The sequence below is a fragment of the Herpailurus yagouaroundi genome, unplaced genomic scaffold, assembly GCF_014898765.1.
Source record: "Herpailurus yagouaroundi ecotype Mexico unplaced genomic scaffold, PumYag 28, whole genome shotgun sequence".
In the NCBI taxonomy this organism is placed as follows: domain Eukaryota; kingdom Metazoa; phylum Chordata; class Mammalia; order Carnivora; family Felidae; genus Herpailurus; species Herpailurus yagouaroundi.
Window position 1 is genome coordinate 78,152,993 of NW_024412376.1, and position 13,564 is coordinate 78,166,556.

Sequence of the window (13,564 nt, forward strand, 5' to 3'; positions counted from 1 at the left end):
TGAATGTTAGCTAAGTTTATTGTAGTAACCATTTTGCAATACATATATATGTCAAATCATTATGTTGTACACCTAAAACTAAAATAAAATACATGTAAATTACATCTCAATGTACAAAAGATTCCACATTTAAGTGAGATCATGCCAAAAAAAGAGAAAATCTTTTCAGATATTTCACCATTTGTTTACCTTTTTTATATCTAATGATTAGGAAGATGTGTAATAATTCAGAAGTGAGTGTATATGCAGTAATACTTAAAACTGAGTTTAGAGTGTATTAAACACAACTGTACTTACGTGCATTTGAAAGATGATATAAATATTTCTCTTTAATATGTAATATATGTGATATGTAATATATACTATATGTTTAACATGTACTGAGATAATGTCAGTCAATGATCAAAGCTTAGTGCATGTCTGTAATCACAGACCATTTGCCATAATTACCCATGATATTTTCAAAAACTACACCTCCATAGCTTGTCATGTCTCTGTTTTGAAATTGGTTTCTTACAGTTTTAGAAGGGTATGATTTAATACTGAGTTTCAACCATACTGGTCAGCATACCTTCAAAACATATTATTTTCTAGCCTTTACACATTATAACAGATATGCCTGGACCCCAGCTGCTGTGATTTGCTCTGATGGAGATTTGGGTTGCTGTAAGAATCAGTGTAGTACTTCTGGAATGCAGGATGCACTTTGGATCTCAGTGCAGCATGCATACAATTGGCTAAGGATCAGAGTTCTGGCTGCAATGGATAGATCAGGGCCCTCTGAGAGCAATTTTAATTTCAGGTATCTTAGATGTTGGAGGATATTGCCAAAATATTTTTTATTCCTTAAAAACATTCAGATTTTTTTCCCTCCCCTCACTTTTTCAATATAGAAAATCCCAAAGGAATCTTAAAAATAAAATATATTTTCAAAACAAAATATTTTCTCTCAATTGTCGGAGAAACAGCTGTTTATTAGTGGTTCATTCAGTCAGAATACATCCATAAAAATATATATGTATGTATGTATATATATTATATATATATATATATATATATACACATACACACACACACACACACACACACACACACACACACACATGTGTATGTTTTAAGAGGGTGAAAGTAATTGATGTGATATAGTTTCAACCAGGTCTTTGCTCTGAGATTAAAGAAAATAGTGTGATTTCCTTCATCATTTACTAGCTCAGAAAAAACCCTCATGATTACAAATCCTTGCCCATCCATCCACTTCTTCTCATACTCAGGAATGCAGTTTCCTGAGGAACAACTTTCAGGAAAATGTCCTACTCTCTTAAGTCTTGGCTTCTTGTCTTTGAATCTCCAAGCAGTTTTTGGAAATCCACAGCATGTCTTCTTTTTTCAGCTCATTAATTCGACAAATTTGGTTGATGTCCATGCCAGGCACTATGCTAGTCAGTGGGGATTCCCTGATGACTGTGAGAGCAATAGCCTGTAGCCACGCAACATTAAATACTCAATGCCCTTGATACCAGATTCTTGGCTTCAATGATAATACTCATCTTCCTTTAAAAGTATCAGAGGTCCTTCTCTCTTGTGTATTGAGCCAGATTCCCGGCACAGAGCAGTGGTCATCTCCCTATCATAGCTCAGCCCAGATCTTTCTGAAGGACTTCCTGTTGCAACTCTATAGAATGGGCCCAGGGGTATCATTTTTCTACAACGGATGAGTCAGTGATGCCCCTTGGAACACACAGCATTGTGAACAACAGAAGACCTGTTTTGGTTAAAATGTAAATAGACCTTTTTGCAGCAAAGCTTAGTGGGAAATCTTGGACATAGAGTGTTTTCTAATTCTGTCATAGAGCTATATGATCTTGAACAAGGTCCTCTTTTGGCCTCCATGTTTGCATATGCTAAATTGGAATAATATTAACTGGCTTATATGGTTAAGTGTTTATTCAGAAATGGTCCAGTGCAGCAGTAGGAGATGGTGACTATTATATATAAATATGTACATTATATATTCCAAGATGTCATATGGAATCAATATGAATTAACTTAGGTACAACTCTAGTTGTCAGGTGCTCCCGTTTCTGTATCAAATAGCATTTTATCCAGTAATCTCTCTAAACTATGGTGTGTGTGTGTGTGTGTGTGTGTGTGTGTGTGTGAAACACATTTGCATAAAGTGTTCTAAACAACAAAGGGAAAACAATAGAGGAAATAAAGAAATCCAGCTTCAGAAAATAGCACTTCAGAGGCTTGAAAGGACTCCTTGACATATATAATTTATTGCCCAAGAGGGGAAAGGAAGATAATTCAGCAAAAGTGGAGGCTTTATCATTATGTTTGACTTTCATGCAAATTTTTTCCCTTTTACACGAAGCTGGGGTTATTTTATACCTTTTAACCTCTGATTGCCTGCTCCAATAACAAACATGGAGCTATTCCCGTGTTCTTTAATGCAAATAAATATAGTAGTACCCACAGTATTTAGTATAAGCTGGTTGCCTAATAGTATGAAAATCATTGCACGTACAGTTACCAAAATTTAACTTTCCTTTTTCTTAAACGTGGAGAATTTTTTTAAAACCCATTTCAAACCTGAAAGATACCTAGGTTTTTATATCTATGACTGGCTTTTGTCCAAATGTCATGTAAGGAATTTATTAATATTACTATAATACTTCAGAGGACTGTGGAATGTACATTCTAGGCAGATTTTTTAGGCTCTGTGGGGGGAAAAGGAAAGAGCAGAGATGGTGGTGTGATGGAATTCTCTTCTCTGCAGGAGGGAGGAAGAGAATTTTCTTTCTGCCACTCTTTCATGCTGAGACTCCACTGCAGTGCCAGGGGCACCCTAACATAATATTAAATTATTGCTTTTTTATATGAGCTACTCATATCTTTCCAATGACTCAGAGGAATTTAATAAGAATTTTAAAAATGTACTGGTGGCAATAAAAAAAATAGAAACTAATATATTTTATAAATGTATTTCTTGGGAAAGCCAGTGCTATTTTGGTAAAATAATAAAAAAATATTTCATACTTCATTGTTAATACTTTGATTTGCAATACACAGCATTCTTTGTTTTGTTTCAGATATCTTGAAATATTATTTATTTTCCCCTGTAGACATAAAGAAAGTTTTACGTAATATTTGTAAAGTCCTTAAAGTAATGGGAAAATTGACATAGGTTAATCAAAGACATTGAGAGTACTTGCTGTATTTTGTGAGAGTTTGCTCCAACACTTAACTCATTTAAGAACATTTCATTTAGCTTAAACACCATATTCAAAGGTCTTTGCCTAATCTGTTCTCTTTGACCTATTTCCAGCATTTGTTGGAGTTTTCCTCCCCTTTCTTATTGAAAACTCACTGTTCCTTTGGCCTTTACAACATGTTCCTCCTAAGATGTGCTGATTATTTAGCTATTGTCTCTCAGTTCCAAGACTCTTTACTACTCAGCTCCATGAGGTTCAGCATGGAACTCTACAAATAACTTTTCCCAGAGTTCCTTATCGACTGGCTTCCTGTTAGGCTCTGCCAGTAGGGGGCCCTAGAGACAGATTGGAGGGAGAGAAGAGAGATAAGGTTTTGTTTGTGTGTTTCAAAAAATTTTTGAGTATAATTGACACACGATGTTACATTAATTTTGTGTATACAACATAGTGGTTTTCTATTTTTCCACTCCATAGAAGCATTGTTACTGCAAAAGCAGACAGTTGGATCCAGCTTCCAGCTTCTTTTGACAATTTTAGCTCCTATTGGTAACCAGAACATGCTTCCTTTAAAGGCTGGAGTAGGGGATGCCCCTGTATTCCCTCACACACTGGGACACACTCTTCGGAGCCTCTGTTAAGCAGTGTCCCCTCCATAGAGTTCCTGGCATTTGCCAGAGGAGAGTTGAGGTCTGAGAATCAGCTTTAAGCAGCTTTCCCCAAAGGACCAAACACCAGCTTTATTAGACTCCTCCTCCAAATTCTAGGTTCTAGCATTACCAACCTCTTCTCCTTCTTTTTCCAGGCCCAGAGACAGTAGCTGCTTCTTGCAGTTATTAATCTCCGTGTAACCTCAGCATCTTTTTTTCTGTTCCCATAGCTATCTAGTACCCATTAACCAATTCCCATATTAAATTACATTTCAGAAATGCCTAGGGCACTCTGTTTTCCTTAGGATTCATGGTTCTCCCTTTGTTCTGCTTCCTTTATTGGATTTTTTTCCTCTTCTGCCCCAGGTTTCTCTTCTTAGTTTCTTTAGTCCTTCATGTGCAACTGAATACCAAAATCTGTATATCAAAGTTATGTCAATTTCATACACACTCTGTATATCAAAGATATGATCCATTTCTTCAGCTTCCAACATGACATCTCTACTTGATCACATTATTAACTGCTTACTGAGCATTTTTTCTGTGATTTCCTATCAACTGAACATATTTAACATGCCCCAGGGCAAATGCCCATTTCACCTGCCATTTGCATGCTTCATCATGTACTTCTTTTCAAACTTGCTTGTTTGGATCAATGGTACCTCAATGGTCCCAGTCAGGGAGAATCATACTTTGAAAATTTAAGACTATTTCCTATCATTAGACTCTCACATACAGACAGTAATAATATCATCTGAATTATTTTTTACACTATATTTTTAATATCCTTTTCTTAACCCACTACTACCACCCCTACCTGAATTTAGATCCCCATTACCTTCACCCTTTGATAACTTAAAGTCCATACTGGTTTACCTGTTTCCACAATTATTCTCTTTTGTACATTGATACCAGCCTAATTCTCACAAATGCTGAAATTCTCTTTCACAAACCTTTAGTGGTTCTCTGAGCCTGCACGATAAAGTTACCCTTCTGCTGGAAATCTCACCTCAATAAATGTTTGGCCTTGCCTCCCATCATTACCCCCAATTAAATCTCTACTTTAGGAAAACTGATTTTCTCAATGACTCCCACTTCTCTCTCCTTACATCTCCATAAAATGCTCTTTTTGTGAAGCCTTCTTAAAACATCTCAGACAGAACTTCTCACTCCCCATGAGGGACTTTGCCTGGGAATCACTTCTCTGTATCACCTATTTAGCACTAGCTGTAAGTTGAATGCACTATTTTAAGGAGAAAAGAAGAGAGTATATATTTAATAAATTACACAGTAGAATGACCATGGCTGGTCATACTGTGTATGTCAGGACTCTTAGGATGCATCTATCCAATGTCACGCCAGTAGATTAAGAGCCCCCCCCCCCCAAAAAATGTCTTTGAAGTAACAATTCCTTTTACTTCTTTTTAAAAAATTATTTAAGTTTATTTACTTACTTTGAGAGAGAGACAGAGAGAGTGAGCGGTTTAGGGGCAGAGAGAGAGAGAGGGAGAGAGAGAATCCCAAGCAGGCTCTGCACTGTCAACAGAGACCCTGATGTGAGGCTCGAACTCACAAACAGCATGTTCATGACCTGAGCCGAAACCAAGATCAGACACTTAACTGACTGAGCCACCCAGGTGTTCCCATTTTATTTCTTGACCCTAATAAAAATGTTTCTTTTTCTTTAAATTTCAATGCCACTGTATTGATCTTTTATATTGCTTTAATGTTTTGTAGAGGTAGAATTTATTAATAAACCTTGATATTTTCTGTTTTATGGAAGTATGTGCTCCATCATTCATAATTCTAAAATTCTTACTTTGCATCAAGAGATCTGGATGAACTAAGAAAATATAACAAAAGCTGATATTAATTCTAGTACTTCTTAAAGACATACAAAATATTTGGGGGAAGTTTCGTTTGAGAAAATTTTCCTGCCATAGTATATGTCCTTCCTTCCTTCCAAATATGTTCTAATAACTCTTGCTCCTGAAAGTCAAGATTCTGATAGTGTCCAATTTCATGATCAAATCTGATAATATCAAATCTCATCATTAATTTGACCCACCAGGTAAATGTCAGATTTTGTAGCATGTAGAGATCCTGAAGGCTTCAAAAGAAAAAGTCCTGCAGACAACAGTGTGTAAAGTTATATTGTGAAAAGAAAGCCAACGAAATGTGAAGCTACTTTGCCTATACTTTCTTGAATAGTTTTCCATTATCCAACCCTTACAGACAAGTTGAGGGAATAGTAACATAGAGAGGGCCTCAAACTAACTGGAAAAATTATCTTGAACTCTCTAGATTAGGAAGGACTCTAGAAAGAACACAATAATCTTTTGCTTTCAGAGACGTTTATAACTGTAAAACAACAAAAGCTAATCAAGCTCCTATTATGTTTTAGGTCAGTTAGTTATAAGCAGAAGCAGTGAGTCCCCACGGATGGAAACTCTACACCTCCCACAGTATCTATTTTTACAATTAATGTTTTGAGAGTCAAGATGATCTTGTTATGTCTAATAAATGGGTAATGAAATTTTAATTTATATAAACATATGTTTAATAATTAGATAATGAGCTCAGTGATAGCAGAGTCCTCAATAAACATATACATAAAAAAACAGCCAAAGTCTATTCTGCTTTTATTCTTATCTGCTCTTCTATGGGTAATGTGAGTAAATGATAAATATTTTTCCTCATCAAAATTCTTCATATACTTGAAGTTAGCACAGTCTTTTTTTTTTCAATATATGAAATTTATTGTGAAATTGGTTTCCATACAACACCCAGTGCTCATCCCAACAGGTGCCCTCAATACCCATCACCACCCTCCCCTCCCTCCCACCCCCCATCAACCCTCAGTTTGTTCTCAGTGTTTAAGAGTCTCTTATGCTTTGGCTCTCTCCCACTCTAACCTCTTTTTTTTTTTTTCCTTCCCCTCCTCCATGGGTTTCTGTTAAGTTTCTCAGGATCCACATAAGAGTAGCACAGTCTTTGATTAATAAAGCGGTCACGTTGCTGGTTTGCCCAAGACAGTCCCAGCATGGGTCAGTTGTCTGGGTGAAATCTGTTAATAGCCACCATCTCCCTTTTCTCTGAAAAGTTTTCCAGATTTAAAATCTGGGAATTCTGTGATCAGTCTACCCATTAATCCTCTCATATTCGGGCCAAATAATCCAACATGTAAACCCCCTTTTTAAAGGTTCACCATCATTGTTTTCCTCTAAATCATTTCTAGTGATAGTGAAGCAGGTTGCAATTTTCTCCCCTTAACAGTGTGGAGACATTTCAGTGCTCAAGGTACCTGCTTTTGGAAAATGGAGCCCCAGGTACAGTTATTGAACAACGACAATGAAAGAGTAAGTGCAGGGGAGGAGGGCTTGTGAGTGACAGTACTCAGAGGAAGAGAGACGGGGTGCCAATGAAGAGTTTATGATAAGCAGATGAATTCTAGTTCAAGAAATCAAACACCACCTATTTCAATTCCCATCAGAGGTTCAATTAGAAATAGAATCCTTCGTTGCTTCCTGCCCCACACTGGCGTGTTGTCATGGGCCATGCACTGTTTAAACAGCTGCAGAGTCTCACCTCAGGGGTGACTGAATTGCACTGGTGCTGTTGATCCCTGTATGGAGCTAAAACTGAGAGGAAACTTGATCATTTGCAGAATGACTTAGGAACTGAGGGTGAGTTATGCTCTCTGTATGAGGATAATGAGGTAAAGACTAGAGAATGTTGAGTCGTAGTACCAGTTTTGCTCAGTAAACCTACTAGTGTCAGACTCCTCTTTTTAGTGCAAACCAAGAATGAAAAAAACATAGACACAAATGTGAAGATGGTGAATTTGCAAAATTAAAAAAAAGAACACTCAAATACGCATTTCAGTCTCTGGTATAAGCCAATGGGAAGCTGTCAGTTGCTTATTTTCTTGTTCTTCAGTATTCCTAGTATTATCACCTCACATTTAATATACTTGTGAACGAGTGATCACCTGCTCTTTATATCCATATGTTCTAGTCCAGTGGTTCTCAAGCCTCATCATGTGTTATGAACACCAGGGCCTCACTCCCAGGAATTTCCAATTCACTAGTTCTGTGACAGATTTCTAGAATTCCCATGTGTCACATGTGCCAAGAGGATACTCTTGCTGCTGGCTGGGGATCACACTTGAAAACGACTGCTCTAGAAATTCTGTATTTTACTGAATGGTTTGATAAAGGTAAACTACGAAGAGGAAAAAGGGAAATTCAAATGCGAATGTATTATTTGGGAAGAGCATATGAAAGAGACACACAGGCTACTTCAATCAGGCTTATGAAAGTTTCATCACCATCCTTCCCTCCAATATGTCCTTCAACAACCCTGCCTCATTCATCGAAATTTGTTGCTGGGGGTCACTTCTCAAAGCATTCTGAGACAAATACTCTATTTACTGAATTTCAATGTACTGGTTAAATGAATTCATGGACATGAGAATATTAAGTAAGAGTAACTTACATTAAAATCAACTGTACGTGATGGCATGAAAGATGGTGACCTGACCTGGATTTGGTCTCCCCCAGAAACTTTGTGACATTGCACAGGAGCCGTTGTGCACTGTTTAGTGGCTACACTACTTGAATGTGTTCATTCAAAGTATTTTGTGTTCATTCAAAGTATTCAATTTATTCTCAAGAATGTAGACTTCTGTCTTTTGATGTATATTTCCTTTGACGTACTACATTCTACTCTGTATTTTTTTCATCATTTTGTCAGTCTCCTTCAATCTTACTACATATCATCCTCAAATTCTTTACTTCTAATTTCACTCATTATTACCTTTACTTTCCTCCGTTAGTGTTCTAATGATTTCTCCATCACCCTTTCTTTTCTCCCCCACTCATATCTTTTTTCAGTATCTTTTACAACACTCTGGGATATTTGGTTATTTTTCTTTCTTTTCACCTGGAACCTGTCTTGTGTAACAAAATATTTTGAAATGTCTTTCAGTAATATACCAGAAATCCAGAAATACCAGCATAAATTAAAAAGTCAAGGCCATTAAAATATAGAAGAGAAAAGCAAATTCATATAAAATTTAGAATTAAGAAATTTATACTATAAAGACTTTAATAGCTTCATACTTTTAATTAATAAATTTAACTCTGAGCTTCTTGGCAGCTGAAGCAAGGAGCTATAATCAGTTTACAGGAATGGTATTCTCACTTAAAGAGAAGACACACTAGTTCTTTGTAAGGTCAAGCCCATGTCTTGAGTGGGTCTTTGTATTCAGGATTCTGGGTTATGTAGTAGATGACATTTTAATAGCTTTATTAAATAACTATAGCAGTCTATTTCATAAAGCATTTTTTTTAGGATATCCATTAATGTAAGCCAAGGGCAAAATGTCAAAGTACAGCAAAGAAAATATCTTGATAGAGGCTTAGAAAATATGGTCTAAATATGCAGCTTTTTGATAGCACAGCATGATTCAGGAGTTAAAAACAAGGATGTATATAGAGAGACATGCATTTCTTTTTTTCAAAACAATCTCCAGAAATGAAATTCCTTTCACAAATGGCTTCTCATAGAAGTCAGTTAGCAAATGGTTTGAAAGTATGTTCTCTGTTAATGAACAATTCCTTGTGACTGATCAAGGACAGATTCTGCATTTAAGAAATCAGCTAACTGAACAGGAGGGTTGACGACCTCTTGTGAAAATGAGACCAAAAATCAACACTACTTTTTGAATAGATGGCCACACAATTCCTACATCAAGGTGGGCTAATGGAGTAGGGAGATCCAAGAGTTTACTTAAGAAACAGTTTAGAGTTGCTTTTTTTTTTTCAGCATATGAATAAATGGATTATTAAGCCTCCAAAGTTCTTCACCATACAATGTGATCAAGATGATTTAGACTAGAACATTTTCAAAACATACGTTACCAGCCACCCACCATGGCTATAGAAAAAAACATCACAGCAAATGTACTGATGGAACATCTGGTTTTAAGAAACTGGTTTCCTTGGTGAATCTACCAGCATGAATGAATTACAAATGTATGCTCAAGTAACTAAATTAATTATCTTGTTACATGGTGTTGATATGGTCAAGTACATTTTGGAAGATAATTGACGCAAATAATTTTGGTTTTAAAGTAAATGATTTTAAGCAAACTTTTCTGATAACAGCTAGCAAGCAGAACCAATTTTCCCTTGAGAGTTCTGATAGTCTGTGACATAGTCATGTCATAAGCATGTAGAAGGAACATTCTAATCTCAATATCAGACATATTTGGGCTTTTCAAACACATCACTGAAATATGTAAAAAGAAAATGAGTGGAATTAGAACACAGGAGCTTTTGTGTTCTTTAAAATTATTAGTTTTCTAGGCCATTTTTATTATTTTTTTAATTCTAGGCCATTTTCCCAACCCTTATCCTCCCAAAAGAGCTATAGCTTGCCCACTAGATCTGTATAGGACCAGTATTAGGACTAGTACCAGGAAATCACTTAGCCAATATTGACCATTTGTTTTTGCCCAGAGTAAAAGACTAAATAAAAGCTAATAAAAGTATGTTATTATGAATAGACTTTGTCATAAATGGGTTTAGACAAACACAAGATTCAACCAAGTTTCTAACATTCGTCCTTGCCCTCAATCTATTATTTCTTATCTTAAATACAGAGCCAGGAAAGATCTGTCTGTGGTTTGTCAAGGAGAAAACTGGCATGGAGTTTGAGACAGAATGTATAATTAATGATATCTCTTGCAGAAATACTGTGGCTTTGTAACTCTTTTGTTTTATATATATATATATATATATATATATATATATATATACACACATTTTTCCCCCAAGCCTAAGAATGCTATTGTTCTGTTAATGGAGCAAAGAATTCTTGGTTCTCAAAGAGTTAGAGATCTGAGTGACTGCATATAAGAACTGGAATGCTTCTCCTTTCTTATTTTTCCTTCTCTGTAGTCATTTAATGATAACCAAATGTCATCGAAGCTTGGGACATATGTAAAATGCACCAAAATAATTTTGCATAGAAGAAAATCAATTTTAGCACCTTTGGGAACATGACACAAGAAAAACCCCACAAATAACTGTGACCGATACTGAGGTAGGTGAACATATCCTCAAAACAACCACTAACATGGAAGAGCAGAAAAAGAATTTCATGTTTGTACCACTCAATAGAGAAATTATAAAAGACAAAAAGGATTATGCTCTTTGACTCCGAATTCCTCTTGTGTTCCTTATATATATTTTCTGTATATCACTTCCTTGGCTTAATAACTTGTGTAAAACATGTTTTTTCTTTTGAGCAATTATAATTGTCCCCTTTTCCCCATGAGGTTGCTCGAAGTTAATTTATCTTAAGAATAAGTGGGGTGTGCTTTGTAAAAATGATCTTTTTTCTACTAATACATATCTATCTCAGATGAACCGAGAGACAATATTAAAGGTATGTGTGTGAGTGGGACTCTAAAAAAGAAAATAAAAATATTGCATCAGTGGTTTCTTCAAAGGTAATGAGAAAATAAATACATAGAAGACATATTCTATCATTCTGTGTTTACTAGATCTGAATGGGCTACACATGTTCTGAAGACCCCAGTAGATTTGCAAAGTTAGCAGATTTACTAAGCAGACAAAGAATTCCTCCCCCCCAAACCCCTTCATTCCCTCCTCCCAATCTTCTCAGTGAACTTTATATGAGTAGAAAAAATTTGTGTGACAGTCTTCTGGAAACTTGGGAAGACTGAGAAATCACCCCCTTCCCTGAAGTTGTCTCTTGAGATATATTTCTTTTCCTATCGTGTCTCTGAAATATAAAGTTCCTGCACAATCTTACATACCATTTTATTCTTCCTTCCTTCAATTGAAAGGAAGCATGTTCCAGCAGAGTAAAATTTTCATTTGGCATGTAGCCTATATATTGATGTTCCAAATGAAATTTCTCCTAGAACTTTCTGGCTTCCATGATTAACCATTCATTGCATTTCAGACCACATAACTCACAGTACATCACATTTATCTAAGGAATTTTTACTGTTTATATTTAGATGTAAATGGTCCAATCACCCATATATCCCACAAAAACAGTACACTGTATTCTTTCTTACAAAAATGACCTAGAATGCTTTGAATTCAAATATGGTTATTGCACTGGTATTTTGACAAATAAAGCTCAGCATTAAAGCAAGAGATTCTTAGTAACTTATATCACTCTGTAGAGTTTAAAAAGGTAAATTTTCTATCAACTGTCTCATATGCATCTCAAAGGAGGCCACATTACTTTATTTTAGACTATATTCAACATACAATATTTGTTTGTGGCCCAGCATTACTTTAGATGGAATTTCCATGGGACAGTCATTTGGAATCAGCTAATTTTACAAAATTATTTGTTGTCTTCATCACTGAAAACTCATTTCAAAGAGTAACTGAGGTATAAAGGCACAAACACTCTCAAGGGATAGAAGTGATCCATTCTTCTCTGATGGGATAGGTAAAACTTAGTGGTCTGGCCAAGATTCATTTCAAAATTCAAAATGGTTTGATTTGTAGCTTTGGGGTCTTAGAAACATTTCAGTACAATTACCTCAGAGCAGTTATAGTAAAGGTGAATCCCACCTCATTCTCTAAAGTCATCAGTAAGAGGCACATATATAAATCAGAGCATCCACACTGATAATTGTGTACCAGCATCATTTGGAATGGAGAACCTTAATATAAGTGCTAAAACTGGGCAAATATTTCATTTGGTACCAGTAGAGAATTAATTTACAAAGAATTATGTTAATCTCAGAAGAATATATTTCCTAATGAGCAAAACAGAATAATCCTAAGAACAGAGACGTCTTTTTGAATCAGGTTTCAACATAACTACTACATTGGATGTAGAATTGCATTATTGGCATCTACTTGTCTTCCAGTCCCTTCTAATGATGGGAGGATCCAAATTGAGACCTGTCTCCTTCCTATGCTGTGAATGTTCACACCTGCTAGCACAGAGATGTAAATATACCAACCGACTTGAAAAATCTTAATGTCAAAAAAAGTGGGTTCTATTAGTATCTACATCTAATTTCTTCTGTTTAACAAATGTCCATTGAGTTTCCAGGCAACAGTCTGAGGTATAAGTTATGGACATAAGTAAGCCATGGTCCTGACATCCAGTGAAAGAAACATATATTCAACCAATTATAGTGCAGTAAGAGCTCTATTAAAAATGTGAATAAATTCCTGTTTCCGATTCTGTGTCTCCCTCTCTCTCTGCCCCTCCCCTGTTCATGCTCTGTCTCTCTCTGTCCCAAAAATAAATAAACGTTGAAAAAAAAATTAAAAAAAAAAGTGAATAAATTGTTAGAGGAACACAGAGAAAGAAATGATTTATTTTCTTAGATGAAAGATTCAAGAATTGATTCTCAAAGAATAAAATGTGTGAATTTCATCTTGATATGAATTAGAATTTTCTTTTATCATATGAACAAAAGTAAAAGCATCTCCAATAGGAGAAATAGAAGAAGAAAAGATACAGAAATATAGAAGTCTACCACCTTGCATAAGTAATATTGAGTATCTTAATATGGTTAGAGTGTAGGAAGAGTCATAGGGAGGGAGATGCATGAATGAATGAGTGAAAGAGTAGTGTAGATTGAAGAATGCCACTCAGAGGATCCTTTAGTTAATCCAGTGCAGACCATGT

The 13,564-nt window shown here is 35.6% G+C and overlaps 1 long non-coding RNA gene across 1 annotated transcript in view; it reads left to right on the forward strand.

Annotated features, from left to right (window-relative positions):
- The window catches only part of LOC121031536 (uncharacterized), a 386,595-nt gene that overhangs the window by 297,235 nt on the left and 75,796 nt on the right, over positions 1-13,564 (forward strand). The gene's annotated exons all lie outside the window — the stretch shown is intronic.